This window comes from Palaemon carinicauda, chromosome 2 (assembly GCF_036898095.1).
Source record: "Palaemon carinicauda isolate YSFRI2023 chromosome 2, ASM3689809v2, whole genome shotgun sequence".
Lineage (NCBI taxonomy): Eukaryota > Metazoa > Arthropoda > Malacostraca > Decapoda > Palaemonidae > Palaemon > Palaemon carinicauda.
The window spans coordinates 5,243,830-5,260,962 of NC_090726.1; positions in this window are offsets into that span (position 1 = coordinate 5,243,830).

Below are 17,133 nucleotides of genomic sequence, written 5' to 3' on the forward strand. Positions count from 1 at the left end.
CATCGCCCATTCAAGGGGAGGGGGGGAGGTAACGTTCAGGTTCGTCCCTGAGTTTGTTGCCAAGACTCAGAACCCAGGAGTGCCGGACCCTCGGTTCGACTCTTTCCAGGTTTCGAGTCTCCGTTCTGTTACAGATGACCCAGACCATCTCCTACTTTCCCCAGTAAGGAGTCTGAGGTTGTATCTTAAGAGAACAGCTGCAGTTCGTCCCCAGGTTCAAGCCTTGTTCGTGAGCACTGGGAAAACGAAGAGAAGGGTCACCAGGAATACCATCTCAGCCTGGATTCGCAAGGTAATACACCTGGCCTTGAATCTTGACCCTTTTCCGTCACATCGCCATAGAGCGCATGATGTCAGGGGCATAGCTACGTCCCTGGCCTTCAAGAAGAATTATTCAGTGACGCAGGTCCTGCAAGCTGGGGTGTAGAAGCGTCAGACCACCTTCACAGCCCACTACCTGCAAGACGTGACCCACAGGAGGCTCGATACGTTTTCTATCGGCCCTGTGGTGGCTGCACAACAGCTGGTCTAACCTCAGGCTCCTTAATGGACAAGTAGCAGAAGGTTGAAGGCATTGTTACCCGGTTTTAGTCTGCATGAATGAAAAGGTATGTCTGGCCCTTATTCTTTTCTTCATCCTCTCCTCCCTTGGAGAAAGCAGCATCCTGGGTTCTCTGCACAGCTGACCTCAAACCACTGCAGGTAAACCATGCTTCCTTGTGTTCCTAGGATTAAGTGTAATACTGTCATGTCCCCATACCCTGACGAGGAGGTATTGGGAGAGTCCTAGCCTAGATTTCCTTCTGAGGAACTCCAGGTCAACTTCCTAGGACGAGTCACTTTTCACCTTCGCACACACCTTACGTAGTCCGCAGCAGTTTCACAGCCGCTAGCGAGAAGCAGGGATTCCCTATTGTCCGAGTACGTAAACACTCGAATATGGAATCCCCGGGCAAGCCAAAGCTAGTATGGCAGGGACTTACCACCCTTCCTAAGGGTTAAGTCACCCCATGTAAATAGCGTGGTTTGTATTTCAGTTACGGAACAAATGACAAATTCGTAGATAATTTGTATTTTTCCTAACTATACAAACCTTAACTATTTACACATATTTGCCCGCCAGCCCTGTCCCCTGGGATAAGTCCTACCTCTAAGTAAAGTGAAGCACTCACTGTGTGTGTGGGGGGGGAGGGGTAGCAAGCTACCCCTCCCTACCCCCTCCGCTAACTAGCGGAGGGGTAGTAAACCCTCGTTAAAATTCTTACGGCTCGTAATTTCAGCTACGCCGAAGTAATTACCCCATGTAAATAGCTAAGGTTTGTATAGCTAGGAAAAATACAAATTATCTACGAATTTGTCATTTTAGGACATGGAAACATAATCAGCAATATAAAGAAACATTGACATAAATATTGAATAATAAAATTAACCATTAAAAGAATAATATAATTCCTTTATGGAGTTGCTTTTTATCCATGAAATGATATAAGTTGAAACTATTGTAACTTGAGGTCTTAAGAGGCCCACACACGCTCAAATTTTTGGTCAAATTTTTTTATGTCAAATTATTTGACGGTTTGACGTTCGCCCTACACGCTCAAACTTCTCATCAAATTTTCATTTTGCTCCCGAGTGTCATCATGGATGCATATACAGCGTTGGCTCTTGGCTTAGTGTTGAAAAGCACACAGAAACGAAAGAGACCAAAGTGGGCCCAGCAATGGTATTTGTGTCGTGAACGATTTGGTCATGCTCCTTTATTAAATGAACTGAGAATTAGTGAACCTGATGTTTTCAAGAACTTTTTTTGCATTTCATCTGCTCCTGCTCCAGATCTGCTTGAGTTTTATTTTTTTTTAATTCTTTTCGGAAGCTCGTCCGCAGTGAGTTTATTTTCTTCATCAGCTCCTCCTTCGTCCCTTCCGGATAATAATCACGGAATTTCTGTAGAAGAGTCTCATATGCCATATCTTTTATTTCTGTCACTATAACAGTCACTTTTAATGTTCCAAAGTTGTGGTAAACTTCTATAAATATCAATAAGCTCAAGAAGAAATTTATTCTCAAGTTTTTTTGGAGCCATGATGGCGATGAGCCGCGCACGTCGTCCTCAGATTATGTCTAATCACTAACTAATTTGCGCAAATTATTGCTAGGTACCACACACGCACAAATTATTTGACGTCTCAAAAAATATCTACTGAAATCAGATCAGTAAAAAATTTGACATTAAACCTTTTAGGCCGTCAAATTCCCATTCAAAGGAAGCGCTCATGCATCTATTTCATCATGGGGCTCAGAGGGATCCTTCACTTGTTGCCAACTTCGCCGTGGATATTTGAGAGGTTCTCCTTTCACCCACCAGACTGCCTCCTGCTGCTGACGAGCCTTCTCGCCATCCTGTGGCATCGTCATCTCCTAATTTACAGCCCAATGGTTCTCCCCTTAGGAATGTTTCCAGCCCGCAGGCTAAGCTCCTTCCTACTACTGCAGTAGACGGTTTCCAGGTGGACAGCGCTTCATCTGATCATCAATTGCATGCAGGAGACTCGTCCCCTCGTCTTCCTGGATTGTCACCCTTAGGATGACATTCTTGACAATCCAATGATAAGATCAGAATTTCTTCTGATCAATGATCACAGCGACGAGACTCATCAACTCGTCTTCCTGGACGGTCACCCTTTAGGATGTCATTCTCGACAATCCATTGATGAAATCAGAATTTCTTCTGATCAACGATCGCAGGGACGAGACTCATCAAGTCGTCTTCCTGAATGGTCACCTTTAGGATGTCGTTCTCGACAATCCAATGATGAGATCAGAATTTCTTCTGATCAATGATCGCAGGGACAAGAATCGTCAACTCGTCTTCCTAGACAGTCACCCTTAGGATGTAGTTCTTGACAATCCAATGATGAAATAAGAGATCGTCAATCACAGGGACGAGACTCGTCTGTTCTTCTTCCTGGTTAGTCATCTTCAGGATGTTCACGATCCAATGATGAGATAAGAGATCGCAGGTTATCACGATCTCGGCACTCTTCTTCATGAAGGCGTTCTAACTCTAGAGGTTCACGCTCACGAGACTGAAGTTATCACGGTCTAAGTGTTCTTCCTCACGAAGACGTTCTTTTAAGAGTTCACAATCACGAGCTATACACTTACAATCACGAGATAAACGATCTCAATCACGATCTGGACGTTCACGTACACGAGGGCGACGCTTACATTCACGAACACGAGGGTGACGCTCACGTTCACGAGGGCGACGCTTATGTTCACGAGGATGTTGCTCACGTTCATAAGGGCAACGTCAATGTTCACGAGGGCGTCATTCGCGTTCACGAGGAAGACACTCTAGTCGTTCCTGATGCTCACGTTCACAAATTCGACGTTCACGATCATGAGCGAGACGCTCACGATCACGATCGCGGGCGGAACGTTTTAGGCATTCATTTTCTCAACAATCTACGACCGATAAAGGACAATCCCACTCGTAAACCACCATTAAAGCGGGATTCTCACGTTTTCACATGTGAATCTCACGATTTCACGAGTTTTTCCCGAGGAAATTGGCCGATTTCATGAGTTTTTCATGAGATACAGTTTTGGAATCACATTTGTGTGCGGTAATAGATAGAGTATGTATCACGTGTTGGAACAAGCTACACCAGGCTAGATGGGTTTGTTTAAGCGTAGGAACGATAAAATTCTATTGTTCAAGTACCTTATACAGAGTAGAGGGATAATAATACTCTCAAACAGATTTTATCATAATGTTAGGGCGAAATAAGACGCACGAAAACAATAAATGAGAATTAGCGTACATAAAATATAATGTAAAGCTGTAATTAAAAATGCAAATACAGTAAGTTACATAGACTTGGAACATAGGCAGAAAAGATTGTGGTACCTGAAAGGGAAACTTGCCACCACACACGTTGATTCCATAGGAATTGTAATGTCTTTCTGAAAATGTCTTTATATACACTTCATGTTGTAAACACGTGGCACAAGTGTTTAGTCTATGTAACATCACCTCAGTATATTAGAACAGTCCGTAGTGTCACCATGGTAACACAAATTTCACTATGTTGCACACTAGTGTCAACAGAGTCACCCTTAGAGTTAGAGTCCCATATAACTCACTGTTCTTCGCAGCACTAAGCTGCAGGTTTTAGCACACTACCTGCAGCTACCAAAAAGTGTTTCACTTCTTGCACCTGCTTTGCATAGTGTTTAAAGAACACTCTGGATGACTTCCATCCTGTAAACAAGCGAAGACTCTCGAAATCCATTGATTGGAAGAAATTCAAGGAAGAGGCGACTTTCCTGGGATCGTGACCTGCGGGTGTGCTGTCAGGATCCGCTCTGCGAATGAAGTAGGTGATCTTCGCCCTTAGTTGTTTAAGTGACAAGTCGGAACCGGATGTTTCTCCTTTAAAGAGCTGTCCTCCACCAAAGTCTGAAGTTCTTCGAAGATAGACCTTTAGACTCTCCACTGGACACACAGATATCTTCCTTCAGAGGGCAGATTCTCCAGGGACCCCATCTCTTAGTGGGTAGCTCGTTCTTGGCGAGAAACGTTGGGTCAGGAAAGAGGGTGAGTTCGCCTGTTTCTGTGAACTGAATCTGGCCTTCTTCCCTTGATAATGCCACAATTTCACTGACTCTAGCACTGAGGCTAGAGCAAACAAGAAAATCACTTTCTGAGTCAAATCTTTCAGAGGGCAAGTCTCATTGTTCAAACCTGAGGCAAAATGTAGCACCTTGTCGAGAGACCGGGAGATAGGTCTCGGAGGGGCTGCAGGTCTGAGTCTAGCGCATGCCTTCGGCAACTTGTTGAAGATTTCGCTGGACAGGTCTATTTGGAAGGCGTATAGTAAGGGTCTTGTCAGGGCCGATTTGCACATGGAAATTGTGTTGGCCGCTAAGCCTTGTCCATGAAGGTGAATCAAAAAGGACAAGCAGGAATTCATCGCTATTTCTGTAGGATTTCTCGCCTTGACAAAGGCCACCCATTTCTTCCAAGATGACTCATATTGCCTTCTGGTAGATTTTGTTTTATATTCCTCTAAGAAGTCTAAGCTTTCTTTCGAGATCCCAAACCTCTTTTTGATGGCTAGGGAGAGAAAATCATGAGATGAAGGTCTTGGGTTGTCTGTGATGAAGCGAAGACAGTCAACTTCTGAACTTGTTGGGACAGTACTGGGTCCGGCAGGGGAATTAGCTTCGGTTGTAATTCCAGGATCAATGGGAACCAGTTGCTCCGGGGCCACTTGGGGAGCCACTAGGGCCGCTATTCCTTGAAAGGATCTCAGCTTGGTGAGGACCTTTAGCAGAAGGTTGGGTCGAGGGAACAGGTAAATCTTGGTCCATCTGTTCCAGTCCAGGGACATGGTGTCCACCGCTTCCGCTCGAGGGTCCTTGTATGGGGCCATGTAGCGAGGTAGTTTCTTGTTGTCGCTCGTTGCGAAGAGGTCGATCTGCAGTTCCGGGACTTGGTGAGAGATGAAGGAGAATGAGTCTGCGTCGAGGGACCATTCTGACTCTATCGGAGCTATTCTGGATAGAGCATCCGCCATCACGTTGCGGAATCCTTGAAGGTGAACTGCTGAGAGGTGCCATCTTTTCTTCTCCACCAGATGGAAGATGGGCAACAACACTTGGTTGAGTTGGGGGGATCTTGAGCCCTGACGATTCAGACATCTGACCACTACGTCGCTGTCCAAAGTCAGTCGTATGTGGACTGAGGGACGTGGGGACAGCCTCTTCAATGTGAGAAAGACTGCTATGGCCTCCAAGATGTTGATGTGAAACGTCTTGAAAAGAGGAGACAACATTCCTTGAACTTGACGTTGATGGGAGTGACCCCCCCCATCCTTCTAGTGATGCATCCATATGGATGACAACCAAGGGTGGAGGTAGTTGCAGAGGCACCGATCTCCTGAACTTCTTGGCCTCCGACCATGGCTTGAGGAGTGATCATAACCGAGACGGTAGTGGTCTCTTGAGATCTCTTCGAGCGTTTGATGCGTAGCTTCTCCAGACTCCCGATGCAATTTTAGCTGTGCTCTTAGCACTGGGTCTGTCACTGAAGCGAACTGAAGGGAGCCGAGCACCCGTTCCTGTTGTCGTCTTGAAATCCGTTTGGATTTGAGAAGTCTCTTGACAGACCTCGCTATTTCCTTCCTCTTCTTTAGCGGAATAGAAAGACGGTGTGACTGGAGGTCCCAATGTATGCCTAGCCATTGGAACTTCTGAGCTGGAGATAGTCGAGACTTTTTGGTGTTTATCTTGAAACCTAAATGTTCCAGGAATTGGATTACTTTCTCGGAAGCTTGCAGGCATTCCTTTACTGATGCTGCCCACACCATCCAATCGTCCAGGTAAGCCATCACCTGGACGCCTTGTAGGCGTAGTTGTTGAACGATTGTCTCTGCAAGTTTCGTGAAGACCCTTGGGTCTATGTTTAGCCCGAAGGGCATGGCTCTGAAAACATAGTCTTCTATGAAGCCTGAATCCTAGGTAGGAGGAGGTCTGGCAATTTATGGAATGAGCCAGTAGGCGTCTGCCATGTCTATCGAGACTGTGTATGCCTTTCAGGGCAATAGGGCTCGCATGTGCTGAAGGGTCAGCATCTTGAACTTGTTGTTCTCGATGAACTTGTTGAGAGGGGACAAGTCCAGAATGACTCTGAGTTTGTCGGAGTCTTTCTTGGGAACACAGAACAGTCTTCCTTGGAACCTGATGGACTTTGCCCTCATGATCACCTTTTTGTTCAAGAGTTCTTGGACGTATTCTTCTAGGACGGGCTTGGAGTGTTGGAAGAATCGGGGGAAAGCTGGTGGTGATGTCCTGCAGCCCCAGCCTAGTCCGTTCTTGATGATGCTGTGAGCCCTGGGATCGAAGGTCCAACGATCCCTGAAGAGACGGAGTCTTCTTCCCACCGGAAGCATCTCATTGCTTCTGGTTTCCGGAGGGCTTGCCTCCTCGACCGCTTGCTCCCTTGCCTCCTCTCCCTCTGGAGGGACGTCTAGAGGAGTTTCTTCTGAAGCCTCTACCTTTGGCACGAAAGGCAATAGTCTGCCTCTCGTAGGCAGGCGTGAAGGCTGGTGACTGAGTCACCACTGGCTGGGGTACCAGTTGGAAGGTCTGTTGGGGCTCTGCCACCAACTGGGGAGCTGCGGCCGTGGGAAGCTGATGTTTTGCCTGTCGAGGCTGCGGCCTTGGTCTCTTGGACTTCTTCTTCGGTTAGGGGCCTTCATCCGGAGAAGACTTCCTCTTCGACGACATGCCCCACTTTTGGAGAAGGTTCCTGTTCTCCTTGGCGGCCTTGTCGAAGATCTCCTTGACCAAGTCATTGGGGAAGAGATCCTTTCCCCAAATGTTGGAGGAAATCAGCTTCCTTAGTTCGTGTTTAACCGTGGCCGATACAAACACGAACTCCCTGCAGGCCCTCCGTGCTCTGACAAAGCTATAGAAGTCCTTCGTCAGGGTTGCCAAATGGGTCTTGGCTAGGACCATGAATACACCTGGGGTCCTCTGTTCCCCAGCCATTATCTCCATGATCACCTGGAGGGAGAGAGGCAGCCAGCCTCTCTTTTGTATCATGTTCCCGACGAAGGAGATATTCTGACAATTTGGGGAGGTTCTCACTAAACTGACGTCCAGCGATGTCGGCCTCCAACTTCCAACGGAGAAAGTTAACTGGATGTCCTTCCAGTTCTTGTTGTCGGGGGGTAAGGCGAGGGAGAGGGGCCTACATTCCTCCAATGTAGGGCAAGGTTTCCCCTCCTCCACCGCCTTTAGCACTGCCAGGAGGGACTTCTCTGCAAAGGGCAAGACCATAGTATCGGGAGCAAGAAAGGACGGGTGTTTCTTGCTAAAGGCTGGCACCTTAGAGTTGGTGTAGCCCTTGTCCTTCAGGCAGCCTGCTAGCAGGGATTGAGCCTTCGCGTGGTCAAACACGATGACCTCCTTCGGCTCTGTTTCCTCCTTGGAAACGGGTTCAGACTTGAGTCGTACAAAGCAGTCCGGGTACGACTCGAAGCTAGGCCAGAATTTCACCTCTTCAAGGGGGACGGCGCCTAGCTTGTCCGAGATCACAATCCTACCGCTGGTGATGGGCATGTACTCGGCATGCTTCCACGGGTTGGTCACAGAGCAGGTAGGAAGATCCTTGACGTTAAGCCTCCTCTGAGGCTCGCGTTGCTTTGTCAAGCGAAGGATTTCCTTCTTGAAGTCCTCGTCCCTCTTCCGGAACCTCTCCTCGAGGATCGCTATCATGGCTTAGAAAGAGTTCATGGAGTCGTCCGGTTTCATGGGCATGGGAGTGGACGACATAGAGGGGATTGGTTCCGAGATCACTACCGACGACACAGAGGGTGTAGCGACGTCCTCTTCTTCGGAGTCAGGAGTCGCCGTAGGCTTCTCTTCATGACCCTCGGCCATAAGGGTCCTCTCGGTGGTGTCTGACACCTCCGACATCCTGCCGTCATCTAGATGGATGTCCTGAAGTGCGTCTGATACGTCGGGGTCGACCGTCAGCTGGACGCATGGGATTTCAAGTCGAGGGATTACAGCATCCGCAGATGCCTTAGGGAAGAGCATAGCCCTCATCCTCTCGGGAAGGTAAGGCCGCGTGGCGTTCTTTTGGAAACCACGCACCCACTTGTGCAGTTTCTCCCGGGCGATGTCCCTTGATTCCGCAGACTGGGAAGTGTCGAACGCCTCGTTGAGCAGGTCCTTGCACGTGGTGCATACCTGTGGGTCCCAGTACCTCAGAGATCTCTGGGTGACAGAACAGCTGGCGTGCGTTCGGCACGCCAGATGGCCGTAGAAATCCCGGCGCTGAATGCTGCAGAAGGCGCTCTCACACCAGATGTACTCATCATGTAAAGAAATGAAAGGTACATGAGTATGCGGAAGTCTATTATGTTAGACTTAGAGTAATCTTAGATTAATCTTAATTTAATCTTAATTATAATATAAGATTCCTTTCCAAGTGTAAGCTTAGGATAGTTAAGCTGGAAATGAAATAGGAAAGACATATTTGTGAATCCCGCCCAGCTAATTGCCTCGACCCTTCTCCACTACTAATTCTAGGGCTCCCATCAAGGTAGGCCCGAAGGAGGAATCTAGCCCATGGGGTTAGAGCAGTGTAAGCAGCACTTCCTCCAAGGAATCAGTAGTGGGATAAGGGGGAGAGCCGATGATCAATCAGCGTAAAGAAAAGGGGAGGATATTAATCCCCAATTCAAGTAGGTCCTGGCAAGGGACTGTGCATGGATGCACAGAGTATGCTAGAAATATATCTATTGCATAACTATACACCATAGTTTTCTGTCTATGGTATGTACTAATGTACTATACCACAGATGTACTGGCTACTGTATACAGCCATACAACGGACACTGCCGGCGCACTGACGGCAGGGCTAGTGCAAGAGAACGGTCCACCATCACAATACTGTAAATATGTGGAGCCGGCGCATCGGCCATCATTCTATGTGGCAGGGTAAAGGAGAAAACCCTATGCATTATCGGCAGGCCGCCGACATGCTGGCGACCACCGGCCGCGGGCAGGCAACCACCGGCCGCGGGCAGGCAACCAGCTGAAGGTACACCTACCCTGTCATCATTCTATGTGACTGGGAGGTGACCTAGGCTACGCTGCCGGCTGTTGCTGGCAGAGTCGGTGTGACAGTGGGCCGGCACTAGTTCGGAGAGAGAAAGAGAAAGCAGTGAAGGAAGGGGAGGGGAGGGGAGGGCGGCACCTCACTACCCTAACCTCGCCTTCCTCGAGAAGGAGGGTTTAAATGGAAGGAAGAACATATCATGATGAGGCTTCCATCCAGCCGCAGCTCTGCCGGCGTCGGTTGGCTAGGGCTGCGGGTGGCAATCCAAGGGAGCACCGAAGAACACACTAAGATAGCAGGAAGGTCTCCCGCCGGTAGCTAGACCTGCCGCCATGCTATCCCAGAGCAGTATCTTGCAAGGGAAGCTGAACGGCTCAGCCCAGCAGGCGAAAGACCAGGCCGACCCCACAACCCACCGGCACTCGATGAGTTGTAGGACGGCTGACAGGGGTGTGATGGCTAAGCCATCACCAAAGGACAGAGGGGGAGGGAAAGGGTCCTGTGTAAGGAGTGTAAGGGGTTGGCGTAGGCCTTCCCCAGCACCCTAGCAAGGGTACTCTGTTTCAGTACGGGCATCACCCCGGGTATAAGGAGAGTTCATTCTCCAGCCTAGGGTGGGTTAGTACAGTAAGGGACCGGTATCATCCGGCCGTCCCAAGCCATAAAGAAACAGAATCCCTAAGCCTGCCTAACCTAGGCTAGGGAAAAACATATCTCCCAGCCCAGGGTATGCAAGCACAGGAAAAGTCGCTAGGCCACAGGAAGGAGGGGTCTCATGACCCCTCCAGGTGTGGTCTAGGGGGGGGGGGGGGCAGAGCCCCCCCTATGCCATCCAACAGGGTCCAATAGGAGAGTTCATTCACCTATTGGGGTACCTGGAGGCACACGACAGGTACTCTGGGGTTCTGACCCAAACTCAAAGCTCATGTACTATGGCTCTGGGACGGGGAAGAAAACCCTAGCCTAACCTTACCAGGATCACAATTCAGGGCAAGGAGGGCTAGGATATAGCCTAGGCTACCTCAGAGGGAAGAGAGATTACCATGTACATAAAGTTAACCGAGGATGTGCGAAAGTATACTAAAGCCCCTAGGCTACTAGGCTAGGGGCAGGGGAATCGATTACCTGATTCATCAAAACCCCTTATATACTTTAGAAGGAGGAAAAACCCATGTGCAATCATTGAATCTTATATGTATAATTGCCTAATATCTTCATTTAAATAGGATAACACTAGGAACACATATTATATCATGCATGAAAGTAAACTAAAGCGCCTAGGCTAGCATGCCTAGCATCAGAATATCGGCTACCTACACTCGCCGAAACTAAAGAATACTAACGGCATAATATAACTAATTCCTAGCAATGAAGACTAAATGACTAATACTGATAATTAGTTAAGAAACCGGGGCAGTCGTTCTGGCTAACTAAATAAAGCATGCGATGCGAACGACAGCGTCGGCGACGCCTCCGGTTAGGCAATAGCTCTGCCACAAATCACAGTATATTTCGAGAGAAAAACGTTACTTTTAAACATTTAACTTAGCCGGTGGATATATATATATAGCTAACGTCTCTGACGTCCGACAGAAATTCAAAACTCGTGGGCGATTGAATATTGGGTTGCTAGGTGTACAACTAGCCCCACCACTCGTCAGGATACTGGAACCATTCCTCAAGTCCTCAGTTCTTCTCTGCCGCTGTGACGACAACATTGGAGCTTTCATGCTCGTGCATAACCTCCTGTTTTCTACAGCTTTGGTGAAGTACTTGTATTTTGGTTAATGGCTTTCGCTTGATTGGATTTTCTTACGATTTTTCCTGAAACTCCTTTTGATTTGACTATTTTTAACCGTTGCTTGTTTGATCTCTCTCTGGATTTTCCATAATGGCCGACCCTTCCCCAGTGTATGGGAAGTGTGTGTAAGGCTTTAAGATTATAGTATATATTTTATCACTTTATATATTCTTGTTGATATTTATAGATTTACCTCTATATTTTTATATCTCACCCGCCTTACTAAGGCCTCAATCGATCCCCACTCCATTTGTACTAAATACCGAGTAAATGTTGTATTCTTATGGATCGATGGGATGAATATTTTAAGAAAATATTTTAAGAGCAAGGAGATCCTCTACCATCAGGATCTACCAGTCCAAATAGGAGGTATTTCGAGATTGGTGCAAGGTCACCTCCATTTCCTCGTCCTATACCTCTATAGCTCAAATCGCTGACTCCATGCTACACCTTAGGAATGAACGTAACTTTTCTGCCTCTACCATTAAAGGTTACAGGAGCATGTTAGCTGCAGTGTTCAGACACAGGAACATAGACCTCTCGAACAATAAACAGCTTCAAGACCTTCTCAAGTCTTTCGAGACTTCCAAGGAGCATCGGGTAGTGGCGCCAGCTTGGAACCTGGATGTTGTCCTTAAATTTCTTATGTCTGAGAAATTTGAACCTTTGCACTTAGCCTCTTTTAAAGATCTTACCCTGAAGACGCTTTTTCTAGTGAGTCTTGCTACTGCAAAGAGAGTTAGTGAGGTTCATGCCTTCAGTAAGAACATCGGCTTCTGTACTGGTAAGGCAGTATGCTCTTTGCAGCTTGTTTTCTTGGCCAAGAATGAGTGACCTTCCCATCCATGGCCGAAATCTTTTGAGATTCCCAACCTGTCAGATGTGGTTGGTAACGAGATAGAGAGAGTCCTGTGCCCTGTGAGAGCACTTAAATTTTACCTTGACAGAACCAAAAATTTTATGAGGTGAATCTGAGTCTTTATGGTGTTCGGTCAAGAAGCCCTCCTTACCGATGTCTAAGAACGCCTTATCGTATTTTATCAGGCTCTTAATTAGAGAGGCTCACGCTCACTGCGGTGAGACTGACCTTCGATTGTTGAAAGTAAAGACTCATGAAGTCAGAGCTGTGGCAACGTCAGTGGCTTTCAAGCAGAATCGTTCCCTACGAAGCATTATGGACGCAACCTACTGGAGGAGTAATTCTGTGTTCGCTTCACATTATTTAAAGGATGTCCAGACTCTTTACGAGGACTGCTACACTTTGGGATCATTCATAGCAGCGAGTGCAGTAGTGGGTGAAGGTTCTACCACTACATTCCCCTAATCCCAATACCTTTTTTTTTCTCTTGAAACTATTGTCTTTTTGGCTGTATGTGGAGGCTGGGACAGTCTTCCACAATCATTTCATTTTAGCGGGTGGTCAAACTTGTTTCTTGAGAGCGACCAGATCAAGGGTATTGGTTGAGGTCCTGTCATAGGGGTGGTCACCCCAGATATGGCAGCTCCTAGAGGTCTTTCAGACCCCTGAGTGGATCGCTGGGCTTCATAAGGATAGCGGACTAATGAGGCAGAGAATCATAAAAGTCAGCTTCCTTATCAGGTACGAACCCTTAAGTTTGTTTTTATCAAAACTCTTGAGTTATATTCCTATGATGTTTACTGCTGGTCTCTCACCCTCCACCAAGGGTCAAGGGTGTCAATCAGCTATACGTATATCCAACGGCTAAGTTAAATGTTTAAAAATTATATTTTCATATTGAAATAAATTTTTGAACATACTGCACTTACCCGGTGGATATATATAATTAAACTCCCTCCCTTCCGCCCCTCTAGAAACCTTATGGGCAGAGAAGACCTGAGGACTTGAGGAATGGTTTCAGTATCCTGGCGAGTGGTGGCACTAGTTGTACACCTAGCAACCCAATCTTCGATCGCCCTTGAGTTTTGAATTTCTGTCAGACGTCAGAGACGTTAGCTATATATATATCCACCGGGTAAGTATGTTAAAAAATTTATTTTAATATGAAAATATCATTTTACTGCCAGAGCTAGTTTATACAGTATAAGAAGTAAATACTCAACTTTCCAGAGACAGAAGAGGCTGAAGATTGCGACATGACTGCAGTAAATAGCGAAACAACTGGGAAAAACACCTGGTCAAAGACGCTACTGTACTATGAAAGGAATGGAGTTGGCGGGCGGTGATGACGTCAGCAAGATGGCCAACGCATATGACGTCATCCGAGTGCCCATAACAGTAATGGAGGAGGAGAACTTTGTAACGGCTCCTCCCATATCTTGCCACTAATTTCCCCCTCGAAGCGTAAACGCTATGTGGGGAGCAGATAGTTATGTGGCGTGTCAAGAATACATCCCCTGTTATTATGCGATATCCTAAAGGACAACCTTAAGGGTACTCGCGCCAGAAGTTAGAATTCTGGAAACCTTTAGTTTAATTCTCTGGGAATATCCACTGTAGTCATATATAACCCAGCCATGGATGTAATGCCGTGCCGGTCCTAAGCCCGGATAAATGGGGAAGGTTAGGGAGGGGCTAACAACCCTTTCCTGTAAAACCTATATTGTTACAGAAACCGTACAAGAAGCAAATAGACCTAGACAACTTGTTGACGACTTGGGAACGAATAGGATTATGAGCTGGAAAAAACCCATAAAGTTTGCTACTTGGAATGTACGAAGTTTGTATAGAGGGGGATTTGTTGATGTACTCGAAAATGAGCTGGAAAGATATAGTATACAAATAGCTGCCCTACAAGAGATAAGATGGCTGGAAGTTGGGAAGTGTGAAACGCATAAGGGGGTCATATACTATAGTGGCAGAGAAGATGAGAGACATGAGGAGGGAGTTGGGTTTTATATTAGTAAAAATATAAGCACTGCAGTTGTGGAGTTTGAGGGTATAAGCAGCAGAATAGCAAGAATAAGGATGACTGCTAAGTGGTTTAAAATCACAGTAATAACATTACATGCCCCTACAGAAGACAGTGAAGAAGATACTAAAGATCAATGGTATGATGAAGTTCAGGAGGTTTTAAACAAGGTACCGGGACACGATATGCTAATAATATTGGGGGATATGAATGCTAAAGTAGGTAAAGAAGTAGCAGCTTTTGCAGGAACTATAGGCACACATAGCTTGCATGAAAGTAGTAATGACAACGGGATTAGACTAGCAACGCTAGCCACAGCATACAATTTAGTAGTAGGGGGCACTCTGTTCCCACACAAAGAAAAGCATAAGGGCACTTGGCTTTCACCTGATGGAAATACAACCAACCAAATTGATCACATTTTAGTCAAAAGGAAATTTAGATCAGCGCTGATGGATGTGAGAGCATACAGGGGAGCAGATTGTGATTCAGATCATTACATGGTGACAGCAAAAATACGTATAAAACTAACAACAAAGAAAAAGAATGGAGGGCAAACATCTAAGATAGCTACTGAGAAACTGAAGGAAGGGGAAACAAGATTACAATATCAGGTTGAAGTAGAGAACAGATTTGCAGCTTTGGAGGTGGATGATGATGTGAGTTGGGACCAAGTAAAGCCTATAGTGCTGGAAGCAGCAGAGAGAACTGTTGGTAGGGTGGGACGACGAAGGGGAGGACAATGGTTTGATGAGGAATGCAGAGAGGCCGCCCAAAGAAGAAGAGAAACAAGATTAAAATGGATAGAGAATAGAGGAAATGCAGAGAGGAGAAGGATATATACAGAGGCAAGAAATGAGGCATGCAGCACTAACAGAAGGAAGAAAAGAATGCTGATCAATAGAGAGCTGGAAGAGATTGAGAGCAATAGCAGACTGGGAAATGTGAGGGCCGAGTTCCATGGAATAAATAAAATCAGGAAGGGATACCAGGCCAGACAAGGAATGGTGCGCAGTAGAAATGGCGATCTTTTAGTAGAGAGTGGGGAAATTGAGGAGAGATGGGTAGAACATTTTAGAACTTTGCTAAATAGAACAGCACCACCTGAACAACCTGCGGAGAATGAAGAAATTTTATTAGGAGAAGATGAAGAGGATCCAACCATAGAGGAAATTCTGGAAATAATAAAACACTTAAAGAATAATAAGTCTGCTGGCCGTGACGAAATTAGTGCAGAACTACTGAAATATGGAGGAAGACAGCTACAAGAAGCAATGGCAAATATAGTGATTGGAATTTGGAGAAGGGAAGAAATGCCTGAGGAGTGGGAGGAGGGACTGTTTGTGCCAATTCACAAGAAAGGTGATAGAACTGAATGTGGGAATTATAGAGGCATTTGTCTCTTAACTGTTGGATATAAGATTGTAGCTAAACTATTATATAATAGACTGAAGAGACATAGTGAGACCATATTAGGAGATTACCAAGCAGGGTTTAGAGCGTCTAGATCAACCATAGACCAAATATTTATTGTAAGGCAGATCCTGGAGAAGTACTGGGAATATGATAAAGAGTCCTGGCATGCCTTTATAGATTTTAAACAGGCATATGACAGTATCCAACGAGAGGCGCTATGGAGAATACTTAGAGAGTTCAGAATACCAGAGAAACTTATACGCCTAATAAAAATGTGTTATAGAAATATGAGAGGCAGAGTACGGATTGGAGGGGAAGTAACAGATCCCTTTGAAGTTGATAGTGGTTTAAAGCAAGGATGTGCACTGTCTACGATTCTTTTTAACCTAGTGCTGGAATGGGTCATGAGACAAACACCACAGGGTAATGGAGTACACCTTGGGGGTACTATGTGTGATAGATTAGCTTATGCTGATGATATTGACTTTTGTGGTGAAAGTATCCAAGAAATTGATAGAAAAATAAGAATTTTTAGAGAAGTTGCAAATCGAGTTGGCCTGGAAATAAATGAGTCTAAAACCAAAATCTTGAAAGTTTCAAGGCAAGAGAGGATACTGGGTAACATCAGGTGTGGAAACATGGAGTTGGAAGCTGTTGAGAGTTTCAAATACCTTGGCTCAACAGTTACAGTTGAAAATAGAGTAGAGGAAGAGGTCAAATTAAGAATAGCAGCGGCAGCCAGATGTGGTTGGGCTTTAGCCAAAGTTCTCAACAGCAATATCTTATCAAGGAGAACAAAGGTGAACACCTATACAACTATTATTAGACCCGTGTTAACGTATGGCTGTGAAACCTGGAGGCTGACAAGGGATCTGGAACGAAGGTTGGAAGTGTTTGAAAACAGAATCTTGAGAAGGATATGTGGACCGGTCTTTGATGTGGAGATGGGGCAATGGAGAAGAAGGCATAACAATGAACTGAGAGAAATGACAGAAGTACCCCTGATAACAAGCACAATTATGGCACAGAGACTGAGGTGGGCAGGACATGTGGCCAGGACCGATGAGGATAGACTGATAAGCCAGATTACTAGAGGACAACCAGAGGGCAGACGACCTCCAGGAAGACCCCGTATGAGATGGTCTGATAATATAAAAAGGGACATGACAAAGCTTGGAGTGGATGATCCGGGGGATTGGTGGGATTTTGCGCAGGACCGTGGTCGTTGGAAGCTTCTTGTAGCGGCGGCAAAGAGCCATGGAGGCCCGCAGCCAGTGGAGTGAGTGAGTGAGTGAGTCATATATACCCTTAGAAAGCTACTAAAGGAACCTTCCATCAGGACGACATGGCCTGAGCCCAAAAATTACTCGTCTACTTCCCGTAAC